The sequence below is a fragment of the Struthio camelus genome, chromosome 2, assembly GCF_040807025.1.
Source record: "Struthio camelus isolate bStrCam1 chromosome 2, bStrCam1.hap1, whole genome shotgun sequence".
Lineage (NCBI taxonomy): Eukaryota > Metazoa > Chordata > Aves > Struthioniformes > Struthionidae > Struthio > Struthio camelus.
The window spans coordinates 126,020,822-126,044,259 of NC_090943.1; the positions used below are offsets into that span (position 1 = coordinate 126,020,822).

General features: G+C 41.4%; 1 long non-coding RNA gene across 6 annotated transcripts; it reads left to right on the forward strand.

Annotated features, from left to right (window-relative positions):
• Positions 1–932: 932 nt before the first annotated feature.
• Positions 933–23,170, forward strand: LOC104153515 (uncharacterized). Of its 6 annotated transcripts, none has more exons than XR_011139164.1 (5): positions 933–1,277; positions 2,373–2,680; positions 5,588–5,736; positions 6,987–7,142; positions 16,414–23,170. It is a non-coding gene; the product is annotated as an uncharacterized lncRNA (long non-coding RNA). The 6 variants fall into 6 exon arrangements; XR_011139165.1 differs by lacking the exon at positions 5,588–5,736 and adding an exon at positions 13,149–13,268; XR_011139163.1 differs by having other exon boundaries at positions 934–1,277; positions 6,990–7,142.
• Positions 23,171–23,438: the final 268 nt, after the last annotated feature.

Genomic DNA, 23,438 nt, shown 5'->3' on the forward strand with positions numbered 1-23,438 from the left:
TTCCCATCAGAGAAGACTGAATACATCTGGAGGCATAATTAAAAAATATCACATAACTAGTGGAGCCCTGAGGCCTGTCAGTATGAAGTGAAGTATCGTTAATTGATACAAATTGTTTGTTAAAAAGTGACTCATTTGTCATGGCTTGCACAGTGCCTTGGATGAAGAAAACCCTTAAAGATGGAATAAAACCATTTGCTGTCATTGTGGAGGAGTCTCTGGAACAAACTGCACATATGCTTTCAAGCTATGCTTGATGTCTGCCAGAGCAAGACTTTTAGCATTCATTTTCCGGTAGTAGTAAGTATGAATCTTAAATGAGCAACCATCACAGTTGGTAACTGATGCCAATTCTGGCTGTGAAGGAGGCGAAGAACTCCAGCAAGAGAATCAGTGTTGTATTTACCGAAACCGTCTGAAATGGATAGCAACACTTGCCTTTTCGGAGCACGGAGTCCGAAGCGGTCGTGCAGGGAAAGGGAGGGAAGGGCACTGCCAGGGAGCAGCGGAAGGGGACTCTCCGCGAGGGCAGGCCAGCGGGAGCAGAGGGTGATACCGGGCCGGTAGGGCTGGTGACGGTGTCCAGGGTCAGCCTCAGCCCTGGGATCGCCACATGAGTCTGTAGCGGGGAGGCAGGTCACAGGTTTCACAACTGAGCTGTTTTTCCTGCCGCTGGATCCAGGTTACGTGGCTGTGGCAGATCCGTGCATACTCCACGGAGGGGGAAGGGACTGCAGAGCCCTATGGGCTGGGCGGGCAGAGCCCAAAATGAACATCAGCAACCCCACTTTCCTGCAAAAGGTGTCTTGCACCATCTGTCCAAGGGAGAAGTCCTGTTTCTAGAATAGGGAAGCAGCCTCAGTAGAAGTTTATTTCAGTGCTTTTTGACACAATTTCTTTATTTCCCCTCTCCAGGGCACTGTTTCCCTGCAACCCTGTTCGTGAGAGGACGTGATGAGAAGGGTTTATAAGAGAAGTGACACAGGGTGACACAGCACCAGCTTCCGCAGTGGGGAATGCAGCACTCCAAAATAATCGTACTCCAAAGGCAGTAATAAAAAAATAATTGTGCTGCAAAGAGATGAGACAAGTACTTGCTAAGTAAGGAGGAATATGGGATAGAGGCTAGCTTGGGAATTCAATCACTGGGATCTGGCCGAAAGCATGAAGGATTTTGATGCAGTCAGCTCAGCTGGCAACTAGCTTTAGTTGTAGGTGTCTATTCACAGGAGATACAAAGCTGGCCAACAACCTCATCCTGCTCTTCGGTATGAAAGGTAAATCTGATAGTGAATACATCAAATTTCTTCATGCGCTCCAGCTTCAACTTTCTCATTTGACAGTCAGATATGCATCTTGTAGGACTTTACTAACAAGTAATCTTTTATAATTTCAGTAATATAATGGACATTTTTTGTGCATGAGTCTTTCAGGTCTTGAATCTCTCTTCCTGCTGCCAGCTTTAGGTTGTAGGCTGTCTCAATTGTTGGGGGTATAATTAATCACGTCTTTCTATTGGAAGCAGACAATTCTGCTTTGAAGATGTCTCCAAGCACATAAAATTTTTGAACTAACATAAAACTGAATATTTTAGAAATTCTATTCACTATATGTAGCAGTGTGATTTTACCGGATGGAAGCTACTCCTAATAGAAGTTTTGTTATTAACTTAAAGAAGAGCCTGAGCAGGTATTTTCTTGGGATTCTCTTCTATTATTACCAGGTTGTCCAAGTGATGATCCTGCACGCATTTTTCATTAATCTGAAAATGTGCTGCTGCCCTTCTTTAGCTGCTAGAACGATTTCCAGAGCGTATTTTCCCAGCTGCAGTTCTCTATGCAACAGTTCTCTCTTTTTCTACCTACTAGGGTTTTGCAACAGTATTAGCTAATTCTGAAGAAACAGCTTGGGAAAGAGAATCGGAAAGAGTAAGATGACTGAGGGCATGGTGTCGCATACCATTTTCTCAGTGGCAAGGCTGGCTCAAGCAGTTCCCATTTCTTCCTCTCAGTTTTAGCCACTGTCCCTGCAGCAGTGTCACCACTGCACAGGCAGAGCAGGTCATCCAATGGGCTGGGGAACCTACCAGAAGCAAAAGTAATCCTTTTTTAGTGAGATCATTTCTGTCAGATCAGCTTACGCGGTCCTACAGACAACTCGACAACATTACCGAGGCCACTTTTACAACCAGTGAAAACCAGTGTGTGCTTACACTGCTGTCACGAGAAGCTGTCGTGCCCAGGGCCACAGCTATGCATCCCCATTCTTTCATTTTGCTTGCAGCAAGAAGCGACCAGGCTGAGGGGGTCGTCAAGAGCCAGCACCACTGCCCGCGCTTGTGAGGTTCATAACATTATTTGCTCTTGTTGCAGGAGAGGATGGAAAGTCATCGCAAAAAGGTGCCTGTGAAATGGAGGTTCGACTGCTCCTTGGTTGACAGCTCCCCCCACCCCCCCCCCAAAGCGGGGAAATATTGCAGTTCTTTGGTAGTTGAAGATGGAGATTGGAAGTGAAAGGATTTTACCTTCCCCTTGCTCGCTAACACTTCTGTGCCATGTGTATCCACAGAAAATCTGACACCAGAAAAAAGATTGCTTTTGTGGTGAGATAGACATTATGAAAAATAACTGATTATGCAGAAAAAGGGCAATTTCCATCATGGTTCTGCTTTGGATAACAGGTATGATATAATAAAATGTTTCTCAGATTTGTACTTTGATAGTTATAGGAAATCAGACATAATGTGTCAGGGCTCAATATATTCGCTTTATCTTGTGCGGGTGAGGTCAAGCTGCCCTTGGTGGTCAGGAGAAATCACTGCTGCAAAGATAAAACTCATTTCTACCTATAGATGTTTATATTGTTGCAAATTAGATATTGGTTCAAACTTTAAGTGAACTTACCAGTAAGAAACATGTGTTGATATAAGTTGGTCCTTATGAGCCAGATACAAATTATTACAGTAGGCATTAACGTAACTGAGAGTAGGAAAATATTACAGCTATGAAAATGCATGTTGTAATTACTACTGTTATCTCAGGTTTTTATAGTAAAGGTTCTCTGTTCTGGATACTATTAATGAATATTGATTTGGAGAACAGAAAAAGAACTTCTCAATATTAAAAGCAGTTTAGTTGCATTTAAACCAAGACAGTTCCCTTTTTTCTGCCTTGGCTGTATCTTTAGACCCCCAACTAACAGCAGCTGTGATTTATTTTTAGCTTTTTTTCTTTGCATATTTAAAAGGGTGTTTCCGTATGGTGTGAAGCATAAGCTAGTGTAGCAATTAACTGGCAAAGAGAATGAGCTTTACCATTCCAGATAACTCTAAAATTAATTTCTGGTATAAATGAAAGGCAACTACATATAGTGAATAGTGTGCCTCTAGTATATATGCATAACATAGATTTTTCCATTTTAGGGACTCAGTAGAGTACACAAACTGAATTTGTTTAAATGCCGAGAACACCACAATATTGGCTGAAGTGTTGTAGAGCTGCCTTTTTAATTCATATTATATAAATTGAATATTGAAGAAATACTGGCTAATCAGCAATATCCTTTCAGAAACACTACTGTGTATATCTAATGGAGCATGATCCAAAGGCTACATTTGCATCTAAATACAATGATCCATGCAGAAAATATCTGGCTTTTATTTATAAATTACAATGAGCTTTTCTTTTTCTGCTCAGAACGGTTCTCTATAAAGAAAAGGAAGCACCATCTTCCAAAAGATGATGAACAACTGATTTCATATTGTTTGGATAAGATACAATGATCTTGCCAGTCAAGGCATGTTACCCATAAAGAATTATAAAACTGTGACCATATAAACGGTTTTGCTATATCCTTTTTAACTAGTCAAACAGCCTTTAATAAATAAATGATGTAGGTAGAGAGCAAAATCTTTTTGCACTGCATCTTAATTACGAATTAAATTAACAAGTACTCATAAAGAAATAATTAATTTCAGGATCTTCTTTGATTTTCTATTTTGTAATTCTAAATAAATCTGGAATTTTTTGCCCTAAGAGACAAAAAGAATCTTCACAACTAGAGAGCATCCTGTTTTAACATTTGTGCACACTAGAACTGTAATGTTATGAATCGGTGTATGATTTTCATGCATATAAATACTCTTGGACTTTCTCTGTTCAGTGCAGTTTTCTTTCAGAGACGAGGCAGTTAGTTTCTGTCCTCTATGTCCTCAGCAGCAGGGATGGGGAGGAAGGGCTGAGGAAGGGCCTTGCTTCCCTGTTCTGTTTTGCTGATTTGCGCTGGTTTACAAGACAGGTATTTTAAATTTGCTGAAGTATCTTCTGACAATGGACTAAGACTACCCTAGGTCTCCTTCAAGCCTTTCTAGAAAGGCACTCCTCTATTCATCCAATTAAAAAACAGCAGTGCCACCTGCAGAGGTCCAGCCAGACACAAAAATCTCATCTGGTGGCATTCTTTCCACCCAAGTGCCCTGAGTCTGTCCTTATCAGTTCCACTCAGCCTCTCTCCAAGCTGGATAAGCTGTACCCAGCGGGTACAAGCTGTACCCAACAAGAGCCCCTCTGCTACTTTATAGTTCATAACTAGACGGAAAATCTAGCTGCCTGCAGCACGTAGCAATGAGGAACATGTTTGGGAGACACCCTGGAAAATACTTTTCTTAGCCAATTGCCTAGCACCACAGCAAATTTCTGGGACCTGCGATAGACCCTAACAACTCTTCATCATTCTTTCCCTAGCACCTTTTGAATGCTTCTGCATTGCAGTCACTGTTCATATAAACATTGCCAGACTGGGTTAAGCTTGCTCAACTGCTGCTGAGTTGCTCTAGCAGCATAAAGCCCTGCTACAAATTCTACTTCAGCAGTATTGTGTATTGTTTTGTTTTCAAACTATCTGGAGAACAATTAGTCCAAACTTTAAAAAGCAATGGTCCATAGGTCAGCCAATGGTCTGACTGCCAAATAATTCAGCAGGCAGAAATTCTGAGAATCAGTCATTTATTTAGATGCCTAAATTCCGATATCTACTTAAAAAATTTTGGCCATTCTGTTTTTGCAAATTTTTGTTTTTGAATAGGTAATAATTGTGTTTGATAATTACATTCGCAAGAAAAAGATTGGATTCCTGCTATCTCCATTCAAATGTAATTTTTAAACAAAACAAAGCTCACCAGCCCTTCTCTTCTCAATAGTCAGCAGTTTGCAGTACCCAAATTCAAGGATAAAGTGTGTGAATTTGCATGGCAGTCTTTCCAAGGGCTCTTTTTCCATTGTTGAGTGAGGGACCAGGACACGAAGTCTGTATTTATTCTAGGCCCTTTAGGGACCTATTCCTATTTTACTCCCTGCAATGCTTCTCTAACAGTGGCAGGAATGGGAGAAGTTTGAGGGAGGGAAGCAGGATTTGCTGTCACCCATGGCCTGGAAAGTTTTGGTCAAGGTTAGACAAGCCAGGAGCAAAACCCTTTGTGCTCTGGCTACAGTACTAGAGACTTCCCTTATCACAGTGAAAGGACTCCTGCACAGTAGTCCAAATTCAGCAGAGGATCACGTTCACATGTACTGCTTTACTTCCCTGGCAGATTTACTAGAAGTTGAAATCCCTCCACTAACACTGCCAGAGGGAGTGACTACACAACCTCTGTCTGTGCTGCATTGGTGTCCTCACTTGTGTGCATCAATCTTGAATCATTTGGCATCTTCCTGGCATCCTCACAGTCATAACATACAGGTGTGTTGATTCCACAGCTACGAATCTCTCCAAATTGCCACAAACAAGAGGTCTGTTCTGTATTTGGTGTTCATTTTGTGTGAAAAACTTGTCGTCCTCCCCTCTTTCTCAACTCATGTACCCTTGAAAGAAGTCCTCATGGACTGACCACTGCTTATAACAGTTTAAAAGGGCCACTGCTTTCTTTATCTTTTAGTGATGCAATATGCAATAGTCAGAGCCAGATAAGGACTTGGGGAATGATGCCCAGAGCAGGTCAAACTGTAGCTCTTTGGAGAATGGAGAGAGCAGATTTCCTGCAGTCCCCTACCAAGCAGAGCTTCCTATGCAGTGTCTATGGTACCGGTACTAATACCACTGTTGCTGATGTGCTTGCTAAGGAAATGAAACCTTTGGACTGTTATAAAAGCTTTCACCGTTCGTTCAGACGCGACTAATTGTTTACATGGCCATCAAATTGCCCTGTGAGGGTATGATGGGAGATACACTGTCAAAATTGTCCTCATGTAGTTTTAATTACTTAAGGTGTTAGGCATAAACTCCACTCCAGAAGCCTATTATTCCACACATATTTTACAGTGGGTCTAAATGTACACATAAAAATAATTGATTTGAAATGGAATACACTGTTTTGACAGCCAGCTTTTGTTAAGGAGTGTGCTCTTCTCATTAAAGGAGGGAGTATACTGAAGTAATTCACGAATGATGGCTAGAACACAGCACTGAAGAGAGGTGTGTAGAGTAAGGTAGACACTGAAAGTCAAAAAAAATTTTTTGATCACCCCTTTGCATAGAGTTGGTGGCACTGTCAGGAGCTATTCTTTCATTCCTCAAGCCACAAACTGAATATATGAGAAATTAATTAATACACTGTTATACAGTTTAATCAGTGAGAGAGCTATGCCATTGCTAAAATAACAAGAGAAGCCTTTCTACGGCTTAGTCTAGGAAGGTAAAAATGGCAGTAGTTTTCTGTGAGCTACCCAAAATGTAAATTCTTAACACAGAAATGCCAAAATATCACCCCTTGTCAGACTATCCAGTCTATTCAAAATCCTACCAGTCACCAGAGCATGGCTTCTCCTTGATGAGGTGAAGTTTGGGCCCGAGCCATGCCCGTCTCCCTTGGGTTTGTCATCTTTCCGACTTGAAAGGGAAATTTGAATAGTAATGTCTTCCAAACATCACCCAGGACGTAAGAATGTCCATACTGGGTCAAAGGTCTATCTAACCCAGTTTCTTCTCTCCAGCAGGAACCCTTAGCAGGTGGCAAAGGAAAGGCATGAGAAAAGAACAAGCACATAACGATGTTTTCCTGATAGTTTCTCCCAGCTTCCAGTAAGTTGTGGCTCAGGGACTTCGTTCACTGGAGGTGGTATTTAATAGCCTATTAAATGCGCTCAGTGGTAGGTACTTAATATGTAGAATATATATTAACAGCCCTCAACGGATTTAATTTCCATTAGTTTATCCCAGTTGCTTTTTTAACTCATGTAAATTTTTAGCATCCCACATACCCTATGACAAAGCATTTTATAGCTTAACCATACACTGTGTGAGAAAAACTTTCTTTTGTTAGCTTTGCACTTGCTAGTCGCATTTGTTGCCCCCTACCTCTTATATTAAGAGAAACAGGGAACGATCATTCCCTGTTCACTTTCTGTGCCACTCATGGTTTTATAGACTCCATTAGGTTTCCCCTCAGTTGTTTCTTTCTAGGCTGAAGAATCCTAGGCTATTTATTCATTATTATAAGGAAGTAGTTTCATGATTTTATCTTCCTTTTCTCCCTTCTTCTCCTCACCTTTTTCAGTTCTACTTTCTACTCATTGAGATAGGGATACCAGAAAGGCATACAATATTCAAAATGTGCATATTCAAAATTTTGCATAATAGTAACTTTTGATTTGCTCTTCCTTCCTTTCCCTAGTAATTCCTAATACTAGGAAATAGGGGACTTGCTTTTTTGAACACTACCTCATATTGAGTTGACATTTTTAGATAATTATTTATTTTAAAATCTCATTCTTGTGTGAGAACTTATTCAGAACCCATCATTGTATATATAGAGTTGTTTTTCTCCTATTCATCACTTTTACAACCTACATTGAATTTTGTCTTCCATTTCATTACCCAGCTCACACAGTTTCATGAAATCGTTCGGTATCTATTCACCATTGACCTTTCTATTTCCTACATGAATACCTTAGCATTATCACTGAACGTTGTTTGACAAATCATCAGTCTCTTCAGATCAGTTATGAACATTTTGAGCAGCACAAGCTCTCACAGAGATCTCTTCAGGGCTCTGCCTACCCACAGTGACCTCTCCCTTCCGTGACAGCAGACTCTTTATCCTACCCTTTGTTTGATATCTCTAAAATAGTCACTTATCCATGTGAGAACCAAACTTTTTCATCCCATAGTAGCTTAGTTTTTCAAGAGCTTTTCATGGAAACCTGTTTCAAATAGCTTTTGGAAATCTAAGTAGAATACATCAACAGTATGAGTTGTCTACTATTTGCCAACTTTTTCTTAAACTGTAGTACATTTTGGAGATATGATTTGTCTTCCCAAGAGAAGTGTTTAGGCTTCCTCAGTATATTAAACTTATCTGTGCATCCAATCATTCTGTTCTTTAGAACAGCTTCTATTCATTCACGTTGTTGACTTCTTGTGCAATCTCCTCCACAGGCCCAGCAGTGCCATCAGCAGGAACTCCCTATCAGCAGTGGGTATCTGTGATTTTCCTTCAGGTCTCTTGCATGAGTAACGAAATACGTGTCAAAGCCAATGTTTAAATATTGACCTGGACATTTGGATATCTCATTGAGATGGCTGTGAATGGTCCTATCTCAGAGTTATTTTTCCTTGGTTACTGCAGATTTGCTCAGGAATCTGCAGAGATTGCAGTCACTTGACCTTACGATTTCTACAGCTGTACTAGGCACACATTTTTTCTCCCTCAACGCTATCAGAGTATAAACACTACTGCATTTAATCTGGGCCTGATTTTTAGCGTTTCCTTCTTCACCTCGATCTGTGGGTGGGAGTGCTAGTGGTGATATGCTAGACTTCCTTTGTGGGCAGCAGCAGCTGACGGTTTTGAGCACATTTCAAGAAAGTAACAGTATCTTAGAGAATTAGATGGGGGAGTCACACCATTCTTATTTCCTTCTCTGTGAGATTTTGGAACAATAGATTATTTACTATTGGGTCAATGGATTCAATCCCAAGTATAAGATAAGTAAGAACTGCTTTTTTACTGCTTTTCTTTTATGAGCAAGGGGTAGGTGGGTCCCTGGAAAGGCCCATCCTATGAGAAAGAACTCCAGGAGCTGTGGATTCAGGCATTACACTCGCTGGAACTAACACTTTATTTTCATTAATAGATCAAGTCTTCATTTGCATAATTGTGGATTTTTTTTTTAGAGCCAGAAGGAGATTAAAAATTGTTCATTCTTTTAAAAATAAATTTCTACACAACTCTACTAGAGAGATCAGTATCTTAGAAATGTCAGTGTCTATAGGTCCATCTACATTAGCACTTCAATTCAGATCAGAAGTGCACTTTTGAAGTGAATCTCCTGATCCTACACTCACCTACCATGTTATGGTTGACATCCTGGAGTGGTCTTGGAGGACATGAGCTGGATTCTTCTCAGATGAAACTAAAACAGAAGACACATTATAGGATCACACCCCCACGAATGTACATTCAATCCAGAGGGGCAGACTAGATCTGGTCCAGAAAACCTCCTGTGAAAGATGCAAACATCTGATGCCAGAACATAATCATATTGCAAACGTTGTAGAAATGCAGCTTCTTCGTATGGTACAGACATTGGATCTTCAGCACCAACTGCTTTGCTCTACAAATCACTCTTACTGATTGACATTACTTGCTAATATAAACAGTCTATAGCACATGGAGAAGACAGGGTCAAATTACTAAGATCTGCTATGTTTAAATGACTGAGAGGAGAAAGGAAAACTAGATTAGAAAGAGTCCTGGCCTTCAGGGTACTGAGAAAAACCAAAACCACCATGTTCTGAAGTGCAAAATTATCAGCCTTCACTCTTCGTCTGCCACTAAACTTGATGAAACGGCCTGTTAAGACCATTTCTGTTGCTTCAGTGGAGATGCTTGTTTGTGGTTACAGCCACCTGTGTCTCTGCTGTGAGAGTCATACCAAAACCATTTAAAGGAAGGAAGACAGAGGGAACACTGCTACTTCTAGAACAGGAATTCTAGTAACAGAGATCAGAAAAAAATGCTTCAATTAAATTTGACTGACTGTTTCTCCAGATGAGGTATCCTGCAAAAACCAGCCCAGAAAGCTCAACACTAAATGTATTTAGCTGAGAAATAATTACACTTACATGATGAAATTATTGGTATATTCCTCTTCAATAGTCTATTTTTGGTATTGTAATTTTAAATTCTTTTGTATCCAAATTCATAAGAACAAGTCAGTATATTAAGCCTTTTTTAAACACTTAGGATATTGGTTTGCATATAAACATAGACATCCAGTTCCTTCACTATTTATTCTCAATTTCGAATGTTTGCAAAATTGCAGCTTGTTTTACTGCATTTTGAAGTAGCTGCAGCTGTGTAATTCAAATATACAGCACAGTAGAAAAAGGTACCTTTAAAATCTTTCATTAAATTTAAACATTTTATACATCTTCTTTCAAGCTTTCCAATTCTTCTTAGAAAACCCACGTGCCAGATCCTCAGGTACAATAATGCAGTGTGTTTAATGCCTTCAGTAAAACCAGCTAGATTTACACTAGCTGTGAATCTAAACTATTAGTACCTACTGCTATGCTATGACCAACTACTTATTTTCCATGCAAATGTCTGAGGCCAGAACAGAATTATGTGATAATCGGTGTAGCAATAGAGCTTCTGCATACTGAATGCTAGTTTGCAGCAGTTGCTCAGAATATATTTAGCGTGGATAAGGTTTAACAAAGATGAAATACCACTGACACAGCCTAGTGGTTTACACATATAGTGATCTGATGAAACTGTTAAAAAAGCGGAAGTTCAGGCTTCAAATCTATATTGGTGAGCAGGCAATTATGGTAAAAAGACTTTTAAAAACACACAGGCAAGGTAAAGACTAGCGACATCAGCTTCCTGGCAACAAAAGTAAACTATAGGTTTTTTGGATCACTGGAATGTGTGCTAACTGGGAAGAAATGCAAAGAAAACCTCAGATGTGAGATACCCTCTCTTACCGCATTCCTATTATATCCAGATATACCCAGTTTCCTGCTTCTTTCCTCACAGACAGATGAAACAGCCACAGCAAGAGCATTTACGCATATTTAGCAACACTTCCAGAACTCCAGGAGAAGACTCCCATGTTCTAACCTAATGATGCTACTTAGCTGTTCACTGCTTCTCCCAGGCTCAGCATCCAACAGCCGATGGGGTGACTGTGCATGTAACATCCCTCCCCTAACACAGAAAACCCCTTTGTCTGAGGCTATTCATTCTGGTAACCGTTCCCAGTCAGCCAGATAGGTGTCAGTCAAAGTAATTCCTCTCAACACAAGCCAATCTGTCTATGGTTTCGGGGTTTGAGCCAATTTAATATAATTTATTAGAGTTGAAAGGAACCTTTGCCTCCGTGACAATGGGTGAGACAGTTTTGTAATGATTCTCATTTAATTGATGAATGTAGACTTGGCACTTGACAATTAACCAGCTGCATTAAGACACTAGGGGTGACATCCCAAAAGGATTTCACAAGCGCCTTCATGAGTCTGAGGTTTAACTTCCTGCAGCAAGTCCGTTTGCAACCTTTTTCGGTTGGTCAAAACTGGAGCTGCTTGGCTGCGTCTCACAGACACCCAACAGAAACCCACCATTATATGAAAAACAATCACTAGTAGGCCCCAGGTCCCATGTCTACTTTCAGTGCAAGGCTATTTGTGACCAAAATATACACCCCAATGACAATACTGTAATTATAGGTAGTCCCATGCTAATTAGACCTTTGGCAATTTAACTAGCACTTATGCACAAGGGAGGAACATTTAAGCATGCATCAACTGTAAAAAGCCTACAAAAAATTAAACATTCTTTGCAAGGCTGTTCTGAAGGAGAAATGTTACTCGCCGGAAACATTTTCCTTTCCTATGTATTTTCCTAGCACTGAAACTTAACTTGTTTTTATATTTTGTCCTTTATGGTTGTCTGATCTACGACCCCACTTTGATTAGCTTTTCAGTATTAATTAATACACATTTTCAGCCCTTCTAATCACATGGCTCAACGGTGGTGTTTCACAGAGTTGTAGATTTAAAGTCCAGGGTGCATCATTACAGGCTCCTGCAAAACTGCCCACAATTTTAGCCGTTATTTACCCTGGGAATGCCTGCTGACCACCTAACTGCTGCTTGAACAACAGTCATTTTTTAAGATGGAAATCTGATCCTAATCTAAAGGTTTAAAGTGAGGGAGAACCTAGCCTAACATGTCATAAGCTGTTTCACTAGTCAAGAGCTGCATTTTGTTTTTAGCCTGAACTTATGCAACCCCAGCTTCCGTCTCTTGAATTGTTGTTAGGACTTTGTTTTCCGCACTGTGCTATTATAGACTGTGACAATCACTCCAGAATCTCCTCATTTATAAGCTAATTACATTTTTAAATGGATATTTTTATGTCTCTCATCAAAAACAAAGTCTTGGAGAAGGGCATTGGTCCTCTTACTTGAGCCTCTGCTTGAGCAGCTCTTGACCTGCCGTGGAGTTGTTCCTTGCCAGCAGGGTCCCCTCCTCACCACGACAAAGTCTTGTGAGGTCAGGCTGACTGGCGCTGCTCTCCCACTGCCGGCTCCAGCCATCACGCCGCATCAGCAACGACAGTGCCAGCTGCTGCTTCAGCTTTTCCCCAACCTTCCTGAAGAGCAATCTTTGAAACCTCGATATTATGCAAGTAATGGACCCATCGCTACCGTATTTCTTCTGCTTCAAGGCTCCCATCAGTCCCCCAGCCGAAGTGCAGCACTGGGAGCTCGTGCTCGCTGGTGACCCAGGAGGCTGCCTAAACCCTTTGCGGAGCTCTTGTTCTCCCCATCAGTCCCCATTTTAGGCAGCCTACAGTAACTTGGATGTTTCTATTTTTTTAAATTATTGACTGATGGATGAATCGTCATTTTATCACACTAGTCCTAGGGTTTGTAATTCAATAGCAATTGCTCTGAGAGCTACTCCACGCAATATTTGTAAGTTTAATCACTGAGTGTTTGTCCTTGCCCTCTCTGCTGTTGACTGCTCTGTTCAAAAGGGTTCTAATATTCTTTTTAAAAGTAATGTTTAAATTATTTTTGATGTACTTCAGATTTGCTTTACTATCTTTCCTCCTTTTCCCTACCCTTCTCTCTGTCTGCAGCCTACGCTTTCTGCCTGCCAGCTAAAAACAGATTTCAGAATTTTAAAAATAGCTATTTAAAAGCAACAAACCAAGGCTGAAGTGAAATACACTGGGGAAGAAATGTTTCGGGGAAGCTCAGTAAGTACGAATACGCCAGGGCTTTCCTGCAGGGTTTTTATGGTGTCTTTGTGTATTGCAGTTGCACAAACCTGAACTTACACACTTTTCAACAGCTGAACCATTGCCTTGAGAAGTTTATCTTTTACATGAATATAGCTAATTGCAGATTTACTTTGTGAAGAGAAATTCCAGATATAAGTTAATCTAAACGAAGCTGTACTACACATTCTTCTATTTCCATGAAATCTGACTCTCCCATCGTGGTACAATAATAATTTACTATAAAATCTCCTTAGGTGAAATTGCTACAACCTGAATTCTCAGGCAACTGAATTAAAATGTTTAGCCATAGAATTCTGTATCGCCTGCAGTGAGAGTTTTCAGGCTGAATCTGGATTTAGATGTCTCCACTTGAGCAAACAGACTCAACAGATTTTGCCCCACGGTATTTAATGAAACAGAAAATGTCATGAGGCTTTTCCTTTTGAAATAATCAGTTGAGGAAAGACTAGTGAAGATATATTTACGTTCAGAGTGTCCCCTGTAGTGAGGTTAGAGCGTATTTTCAGTATATACATCACGATTAACTCAGTTTCTGTTGTAGCATTGCAGTCCTCTCTAAAATGTATAGCCACTGACCTATTTTTCAGGTGGCTTGGTGAAAGCCACTCCAAATTCTTCTGGCATAGAGCACCATAACATCGTAATGTTTTACTAGAATATAGCATCTTCCTGAAACAGCAAATAGTACAAAGGTAAGTCACAAAACTGAATTTGGAATCTTAGTGTTGGAAGAATGATGGTCATTTTTGCAACAAGAACATACAAATAGCAAGCTGACATTGAAGGTTCCTGCTAAAATTCCCCACAGCAATGTGCCTCAAAGGGCAGGCTGTGTCCCCAGAGATCTTACAGTCTTTAAATGTCTTTGTTCTCGTTTTTATAAGAAAGTTACTGGAAGAGTTTGCCTGGGTTTTTTTGCATGCAAAATGGTAGCTTTATTGAAAAACAGGCTTACGTTTATGTCGAACTATGCCAGCTACATGCTATACAATAGAATCTATCCCAGCTGAAATACTCGTTCTCGCGCTTAAAATAACACGAGGTATCTTCATAATTCTTACTCACCGCTAACACAGTTTCTCAGGGAAAGTAAAGTTGGAATATTTATCAGGCCGAGAATAAGGCAGGGGAAGCCTAAGACAAACCTATTCTGCACCTTCCACTCGTGTTAGCATCAGTACTCCTGGAGCCATGCGTATGGTGAACTAAGGCTAGCAAATGCAGTCGGACAAACAAACGCTTGGACACACGCCATTTCCATCCTAAAACAAAGATGAAAGAATACCCAAGTCTGATCTCAGTAGACAGAAAAGCGTGAGCTTATACAGACTGAATCTTTAATCTTTATTTTGAACACAAGGAAGACGTCTCATAAATTAAAACCAACCAGATTACTATCTTAAGCTCTTTAAGCTTTTGAATTTACAGTCTTGGCCTTAATGAAAATTGAAGCAACGTTTTCTGTAGCTACATTATGAACTCCTGAAATACGTTATTTTATAGCAGAAGTTCTGACAGACACTATATTCGCTGTGTCACTAGTACTCTAATGGCAAAATGATCTGTTGCGCTGCTTTAGTCCTTTTGAGAATCTCCTGAGGTCATTAGAGAACATGTTTCTGCTTTTCTGCGCCGGCTGCAAGGAAGGCTGTCCTAGAAAGGAGGGCACATACATAACACCCAGGCAGTTCAAAATCCACATTGATTTCTCTTGTCCAGTAATTACACTGATATCTCTGTGGCATGGTTACGCAGCATAGCCAGCGGGGAAGGGCAGAAAAAGGAACTGGGGAAAGGAAAAAGGACACAAGTCAGCAAATTAACCACTATGCTGTAGTGTGAAGGATCTGTGGTGAACTGCATGATTTCTCCATCAGCTTATTCAGATCCAATTCAAGGAACTGAGAATAATATCTGAAGTACTCTGTATTTTTATCACTACTGGTAGGTCAAAAAGTGATTGCGCCAGCGCAGCACTGGATGAGGGAGCTGGCTGAGCACACGAGTATTTCTCCACTGCTCTGGGTTGCGGCTCCGATAAGGCTCTCCAGCCGCTGCCGAGTGGACAGGCTCCGTCTGCGTGTCCCCGTTGCTGGTGCTGGCCCCCAGCCTGGGCCGAGGCTAGGCAGGTGCCACCCAGATCACCAGATTTCATGACCGCAGAGAATTTTCCCTCTATTACCCCCCCACGTCAGCTGGAGACAGGGGGGAGGCTTTTAGCAGTGCCCAGACACCCACCGCAGTGGGGAGGCTGAGGGAGCAAAGCGGGGAATGGACTCTGCAACCTAAAGCTTGTAAAATCTGGAACGTAACAAGGTCCCAAAGATAGCAACAAAAGGATATTGCAGGATGGTTCCAGCTAATATGGGGCAACTGACCACTCTCACCTACCCCTTGGAAGTGAGTTAGCGCTTCCAATCAAGCAATTAATTCTGCTTATTTTCTTCTATACTTGTCTGCTTAAGAAAAAACAGCAACAGATACCCTTATAAGTGAGGGCTGCAAAGTAAATATAGGGTAGTATATCTGCCAGCAGTTTAAATGGACTTCAGAAAATTGAGGATTAAATATCTTTCCTGTCATTAACACTGTATTAAATCAAAAGCTTTACTCTCCCTGAATTTGAAATAGATCTGGCTATATGACTGAATAGATATCCTTTGAAATAGAAAGGCCTTTTTACAAAAAAGGAAATATTCCGTGAGTTTGCCAGGGGCGTGTTTCCTTCTACAACATTTGAAAAAGGTGGTAAAAGAAAGTGGAGAATCTTTCATCTGACTTATTTTAAAATACATGTATCAAATTTTTGCATTTCAAATAATGACTTGTTTTAATTTTATTCAGTCTGTAATTTTTCCCTGTGTAATGGATTTTGTTTGCTTCTCATTTTAAATACATCCCTGTCTTGAGGCACCTGAAGCATGCATTTAGCTCAAAATTAATTTCTGCAGTTTAATTATGATGGCTGTATTAAAAATGAACCTCAAGGTTATTTGCAAAATCCTTTTTTCTTACTTGTAAGATACCAACAGAGAGGGGAGATATACATAGCCATAGAAGTCGTTCTTGAGGTTTAAAATATATTTGTTCATTTTTTCAGGTCTTCCAGGCTTCTCTTCTGATTGCATGACAACGCAAGTGTCATCTCTAGAAGCTTGAAAGAAAATCTACTGAAGTAAAAGTTGAAAGGCATGTAGGAGAGCTAGACTCCCTGTTGTCACAGGTGTGCAATAGGAATGGATCACCTAACCCCTTCGTAGGCTGCTATTTTCAAGGAGCTGAAGCCCCCACGGATGCTTGTGCTACCTGTAACGCCTGTGATAGCGCTCCTTGTAGCACAGAAGCCAAGCAGCCGCTCCTTGAAACGCAGCATTTAGCATGCCATTTCCCTCCGACCCTTTAATTTGACCTGCAGCCTTCTGTTAAGGGAGGTCAGAAAGGCCAACCGCTTTAGGCTGTAATCCTTCCGACTTCTCCCCAAACGCGGTTGGCCGTTGAAAGAATTCAGAAGGTGAAGCGTTTGTCATTCACACTGGGCATTCGCACGGGATTTCTGCCACCTCTCCAGGAGCTGAGCCTTCCCAGTGCCAGAGCCCCCTGCCCAGACCCTGAGAGCGAGCGTGAAGAGGAGAAGGGCACCGCAGCGGCCCGGCCCGTTTGGGCTGAGGGTGGGACACAACCGCCTCATTCAGCAGCTGCTGGTCTGAGAGTAGAGTCATTTTCACCTTGAGAAATGTAATCGACCTCCCGCACCGCCACAGCTGTAACACCCGACAACGACGTTAACGCTTCCCAGACTAGGTTCTTCCTGCCCGCTCTATTTTTCTGGTGTCTTTGTGAGTAATAATTAATCGTTCTTCCCCTGAAGGCAAAAAAAATTTTTCTAGCCTTCACAAGAGTCAACCCTTTCTCTCCGTGTGTGACAGAATGGCAATACTACTGATTTTCCTTTCAATAATTTTTCTTTCTTTTTTGGCAAAAAGCTATTTTTGAGCATTAATGGCCACAATATGTTCAGGTTCATTACACATGGCAGGTGGGCTATTAATTGAAATGTGCATTAGTGAATTTGGAAAATCTTTTTTACTCAGTTCCTCAGGCAGGTTTTGATTTGCTTCCAAGTGCTCGCTCTGTGCTCCGGCTAAACATTTGTAACGGGCTCCTCTATAGCAACAGTTTGGATTTCTGTTTTTTGTTGTTTTTTTTTTTTTGGGGGGGGGGGGTTACTGTGTCTTTAATGACTATTGCAGCTGCTTTACACATGATTCAGTAGCATCTCTGTTCGTATTTAACAATAGGAAACTGGCCCTTTAACTCACCAGTCAGGAATATATCTTGAACTTGCGGCAGCAAACTGAAGTTATGTAGTTATCACATTTTTGATACAAAAGTGGGAAGTCAGATAGACTAAGCAATTTGTGGATTCAAGCATGATGCTTGTAGCTGTCGTTAGACATCAGTCTGCCACCCTAGTAATTAGATTCAAATAGGTTTTGGTAAAATTCAGTTGCTGTACTGTTTCTCCTAGAAAATATACACTATGTTCTTACATGTTCTTGAATAGCAGTTTAAAAATTATTGATGGAGAATAATTGATGGCATTGATGGAGTAGTCTTAAAGATTTTATTTAAGGTAATTAGGCAAAGCAAAACTTCAAAAAAAAATTAAAAATAGTCTGTAACTGAGCATAGATTGCCATTATTTTTACTAGCAATTGATTTTCTGATTGAATAATTCAGATATAGATTCCTCAAACTCCTGAAACAACTGATTTTGACATGATTTTCTAAATCAAAATATTTTCAGAATCAGTTATAGCCATGAGTTTTAATTTAGCATTTTCTTTCTCTTTCCTAACCATCATTTACAATCATTGTTGTAGATGAATCATTCGTACAACTCCTCCAGGTCTCTATCAACATACTACAACTCTGAAATAGGAAGTCACTTTAAGGGTGCAAGTGTATCTTTTTGTGCCATTCATGCCATTCCCAGAGCCAAAAATAAGTAAAGCGGTAAAAATAACAGTCTTTGCCAATAATGAATCAAGGTATAAAGAACAATCAATTGCCCCTGAATAGCAATATTGAAGCACTGTCAGCTAAAATACTGCCATGTGCACCTGCTCACTCTGTCTAAAAATAAACCTCTGGATGGTGTCGCCACAACTGATGAGCCTAAAAATCTCACGTCTCTTGAGAATAGGATTCCTGTGTGGAAATCTGTCTTTGTGGAATAGTGCTGGGCATACACGCTGTAGCCCTCGCTCCGATCTCTTGTAGCTGTGTTGCTGCAGAGTAATTACAGTGGAGTCAAGGCACTGAGGCACTTACAGCCTGCCCAAGCGAGTGAGAAGTCACGGATGGGCTTTCAGAGCTCACCCTGCAGACGGGGAAAACTCTGCTAATTTGCTAAGCCTAATCTTGGGCCCAGGCACTGCTTGGCAGCTACTTTGTTCTTTTCCTTGTGTAACCACTGAAGGAAAGCAAAATCTTTCACGAAATGGGCTGCCCCGATGCTAGCATCAACAAGGAATTACTTCCTTGGTTTAATAAATTTCTCTTCTTTGGAGAAAATCCAATGATTTCGTCTAGCAAATTGCTTACTTACCTGCAAAGCGTCAGCATTAACCAGGACACAGAACTAACAGTGACTGTTTCAGGTAAATTGGCCATGTTAGGAGCCATTTCTTTGACAGACCTATTTTACGCACCTCAAGCTTAATGCTATTTGTCATTGATTTCAGAGATGCAGCGTGTAGTCATCCAGGCTTTCACAGAATTTTGGGGTTGTAAGAAAGTTCTGTTAAATTATTTGATCCGTACCATGGCCCATGGCAGTTTCCAAGTGATGTACTCCTTGAATGGAAGCAATGCTTTCCTAGCACCCCGCCCCCCCGCTTCAAAGTCCTCTTTGTATCCGTAATGGCTTGTTTTCCAGAGATGATGATACCCTCAGGTTCCGTGGCTCCTAAAGGAACTGGGGCTGCTCAGACCTTTTGAAAACCAGGCCAAGGATGTACATGTAGAGGGGCTATTTTTATCTTCGTAGGTAGGTCAGGGTAGGTTCATAATATGCTCTGTTTAGTAATTACAAAGTCCACATCAGTCAGAGAGGGAGGATGAGAAGCTAGGATTGAGGCAGGACCAGTGTGAAGAAAGAAATACTCATTAGCCTATTCCAGAAATTTTTCATAGAAGTGAATATAGCCATGGGCTGGAAGTAGCTCTAATGTAGATGGTGGAGAGTGGACCTGAGCAAAGAGGAGCCTCTCCCCTGTCTTAAGACATTATATCACATGAAGTAGCACTGATAAGGGGCACTGGAAGGGCTCCTTTACAATCACACTACTTCATCTGTGATAGCTACCCACAGGAAATTCACACGTGTAGTTTAAAGTTGCATCCCCTTTACAATAGATTTGCTTATACTATACGCATATAATGTGGGTATATTAGGGGGTATATCTCAACGTATCTTCGGAAGATATTTCAGTTATGGAAACAAACAGCAGAACCCTGCAAGCTGAGAACTCAAGAGTTTTCCCTGTTTACTTACTGAAACTTCTTTAATGAGTATTTCCACACGAATAAGAGATGTGGAATTAGGACCATGCTAAATTACATAAATAGGAATATTAATTATATTAATTAGGGGTTGCAGCCAACTGCAGAGCAACTTGCTCCTAAAGAGCTTCAGTGTGCTCTTGGGTTAATTCTTGCAAAATGTCCCCTAATGCTGCATCTGTGAGCCACTAAGCATATCTAATGGCTTACTCTTGCCATAAGGGGGAAGTCTTGGTCCTTCTCCCTTTCTCTTTTCTCAAACCCAGCATCCTACCTTCTCTATAGTGCTGGCTCTGGAGCTGATTTGATTTACTCGTGAGCTGATTCAACTCACTGACCCAGCAGAAAACTAGGCACCTTTTTTTCCTGGGTTATGTTTCTGCTTGGTTAGTGAACAGGCCCGGTAGGTGAAGGGATTCATTCAGTCCCAGATACCAAAGTGCTCGTTGTACTCCTCCTCGTACTGCCCCACTGCTCATTGCCTGCTGGGGGCCACCGAAAAAGTCCACCGTGAGCTGACCTGGGAACTAATTCAACTGAAAACTAACGTCATTACCCAGCCCGCCTACAAGCAGTGGCCCTGTTACGATGCGCGAGAGTGGAAGGGCTCAACAGGTGACAGAGTCAGGCTATTTCAGCTGGTGTAAGCGGAGGAGGTAATACATGTACGACTGCCTCCCGCTGCTACTCTCTAAAAATGTGACATGTCAAGGGCAGCGACCTCCATCAGCTGCTACGCCTTTGCTGCAGCTATTATTGTGCTAGCCTGCTGCCAAGCACTGCTAACATCAGCCTTTTGGGCTAAAGGTTAAATCAGGTATTTGAGTTTTCCTGGTTTGTGAATGGAAAAAAAATCAGCGGAAGTGACTCAGGAGGAGGGTGGGTCACTGCTACATACATACATTATTTGTATATTATACACCTATGATTATAATTGTGAAGTTGCATAATATAAGCTGTAACATAGGCTTGCTGTTGTTTCACATATTCTTCCTTTCCTCTTTCCTCACACTATTTTTTACTGGCTTTTTGGCTGCACTTCGGCTCATGCTAAAGTGTAAGGCCCTTGTGGCAGGGACCATGTCATTTCTGCATCAGTGCAATGCCTCGTCTAATGGAGCTCTTACAGCGACAGGGGCCTTTGGGAACACTTGTCACAGAAATGACAAGAGGGAATAGTTTCACTCTTGTGGAGTGCAGAATTAATCACGTCTAAAAGTGCCTAATTTCAGCTAGCCTTTTTGAAGGACTTTATCTTTTCCTCTTGCCCATACAGCTCCTCTTCCCATCCTATCTGCCAGCTACCATTGCCTTTGGACAGTGACTCTTTGCGTCACGCACACAGACACATGGAGGCAGCCCTGCCACACACCTGCCGTGACTCCATGGCCGGTGTTTCTCCTTTGGGAAAGCTGCCTCCATTCCATGGTCCTCTGCACCTCTCCTTTTCCTCCTGCTATTTTCCTGTGTGCTGCAAACAAACAGTATTTAGAGCAAACCACTTTCCTTGATTACTGTTTAAAAGAGAAATGTAACTGTTTTATTCCTGAATACAGAGGAAGACAAATTAAGCCAAATGGGAGCTGGAGTTGGAGGGCAAAGGGGAGGTAGGAGGCGGGACAGAAGGGAAGGAACAGGCAAAGCAGAGCTGCCCTTTGCCTTTGCGAATGTCTTAGGCTTAGTTAATATACATGAGCACAGGTTAAGATGAGCATATAAACTGATACGGTAAGACCCTTTTTATACCTTACATAGGGACTCTTGTTTAACATCAAGTATATGGTTTTTGATTTAGCTTATGTTGCCGGAAGGGTTTAAAACTAATTGAATCCAAATCAACTAAGTTTCTAGAGGGCTGGGGATGTTCGCAGTGGGCTGGAGAAATGTAAAGTTTCTACTGGTTTCAGTATACTGGCATGTCTTATACAACCTTTATGAAGGCTTGAGCAAAGTTGCTTTTTGCTGATGACATCACACTGTGCCAAAACGTACAAGCTGAAGTGACAGAAGTACTTGAACATTGGTTCTCAATCATTCTGGACCTATGCTTCACTGTTAGCCTCCAAAATTTCTTACTAATCACAAGGCATCACTATTGTCACACTTCACACTGAAAATACTACAAACACACAACATGTCTATGATAGCTGACCAGAGCTTCATGGGACCCCACGATTCTTGAGCAGAGTTTGGGAACCACACGCTGGTCTGGCATGATGGAAGACTGAATTAGAACAAAAGCATGTAATGAAGTAGCTTGTTAAAGTCTAGGTGTGTGCAATCTTCATTGCCTGGGACAGCATGAAACCAACACATTTGGATGGGAAAGAGTTAAATCCATTCAGATACTTGGGTTCATTAAAGAGTCACCATGTGGGATGTGGATGCAGATGTTAATGTTTCACAAAGAGTCCTTGTTACTAATGGAAGGATTTGATGGGAATTCTGGGCAAGAAGGACAGGCAAAAGAAACTAGAGAACGAACTCTAAAAAACCATCATTAGGCCAGCTACAATGAGCTGGGTAGCAGAGTGGCCAGCAAGGAACAGAGAAGAAACATTACACCAGATTGATAAAATGACAATAATCCGTTGGATATTACACGAGCTGACAGACTACCTAATAGAATAATATGCATTTATTTGCAGCAGGCTCTGCTGACAACAGAGATGGGCTAGATTCTGCAAGATTAGACATGGGCCATGTTGCCTAGTGAGCGAAGACCACTCAGAAAAAAAACAAACAAATCGACAAAAGAACCCAACTGCTGGAAATGCTGAAAGCTGATGGGAAGAAAGGATGAGTTCACACCACTCATTGGATGGATGTGCACGGAGCCAATAAACTGAGCTATAATCTTGCTAAAGCTTAGGTAGGGATGAAAACGATGATGGGAGTGCTGTATCAGGTTAAAAACAAAACAAAAGAGAAACCACTTCCCTGCATGGGTAAGTCCTCACTCTGTAAGCATCAAACTCAGATTCAGGCTCACACCTTGAGCCAGCCACATACGTAACACATATATTACTGTAAAAGGGAACACAGGGCTTGAATTTATACTCAGGAAAGTTAATAAGAAACTCATTGGGTGCTAGGTCAGTCCTTATATGCGAGTGGAAACTTACAGTAATTGTACAATTTCCCTTAAAAAATCCCCAGAGATCTAAGCTAGGCATTTTGCCTTTGCAGCCTTTCCTGCCTCTGCCCTTACAGTACTTTTCACTCAAATACTTCATACTGTGAAATACGGTTATTTCTTCCACTGAAAGCCCTTGCTACAACATTAAAATGCCTCCAATAACTATCCTGGGGTCCCTTTTGTCATAATATCCGTCCTTACTGGTCATGTTCACTTCAAGAGGGGAAAGGAGAGAGGGAAAAAAAAAAAAAAAAAAGGAAAGGACGGCTGGATTTCTTCTCTCCTCGTTTTCCAGGTTGGCTGCCGAAACACACTGCAGCTAACCCAGCCCGGCCCGGGAGAGGAGCCCAAGTGCAGAGCCAGGCACCGCAGCCAGCCGCTCTTCGCCCCCAGCAGGTCGCCGGGCACCAGCCGGCAGC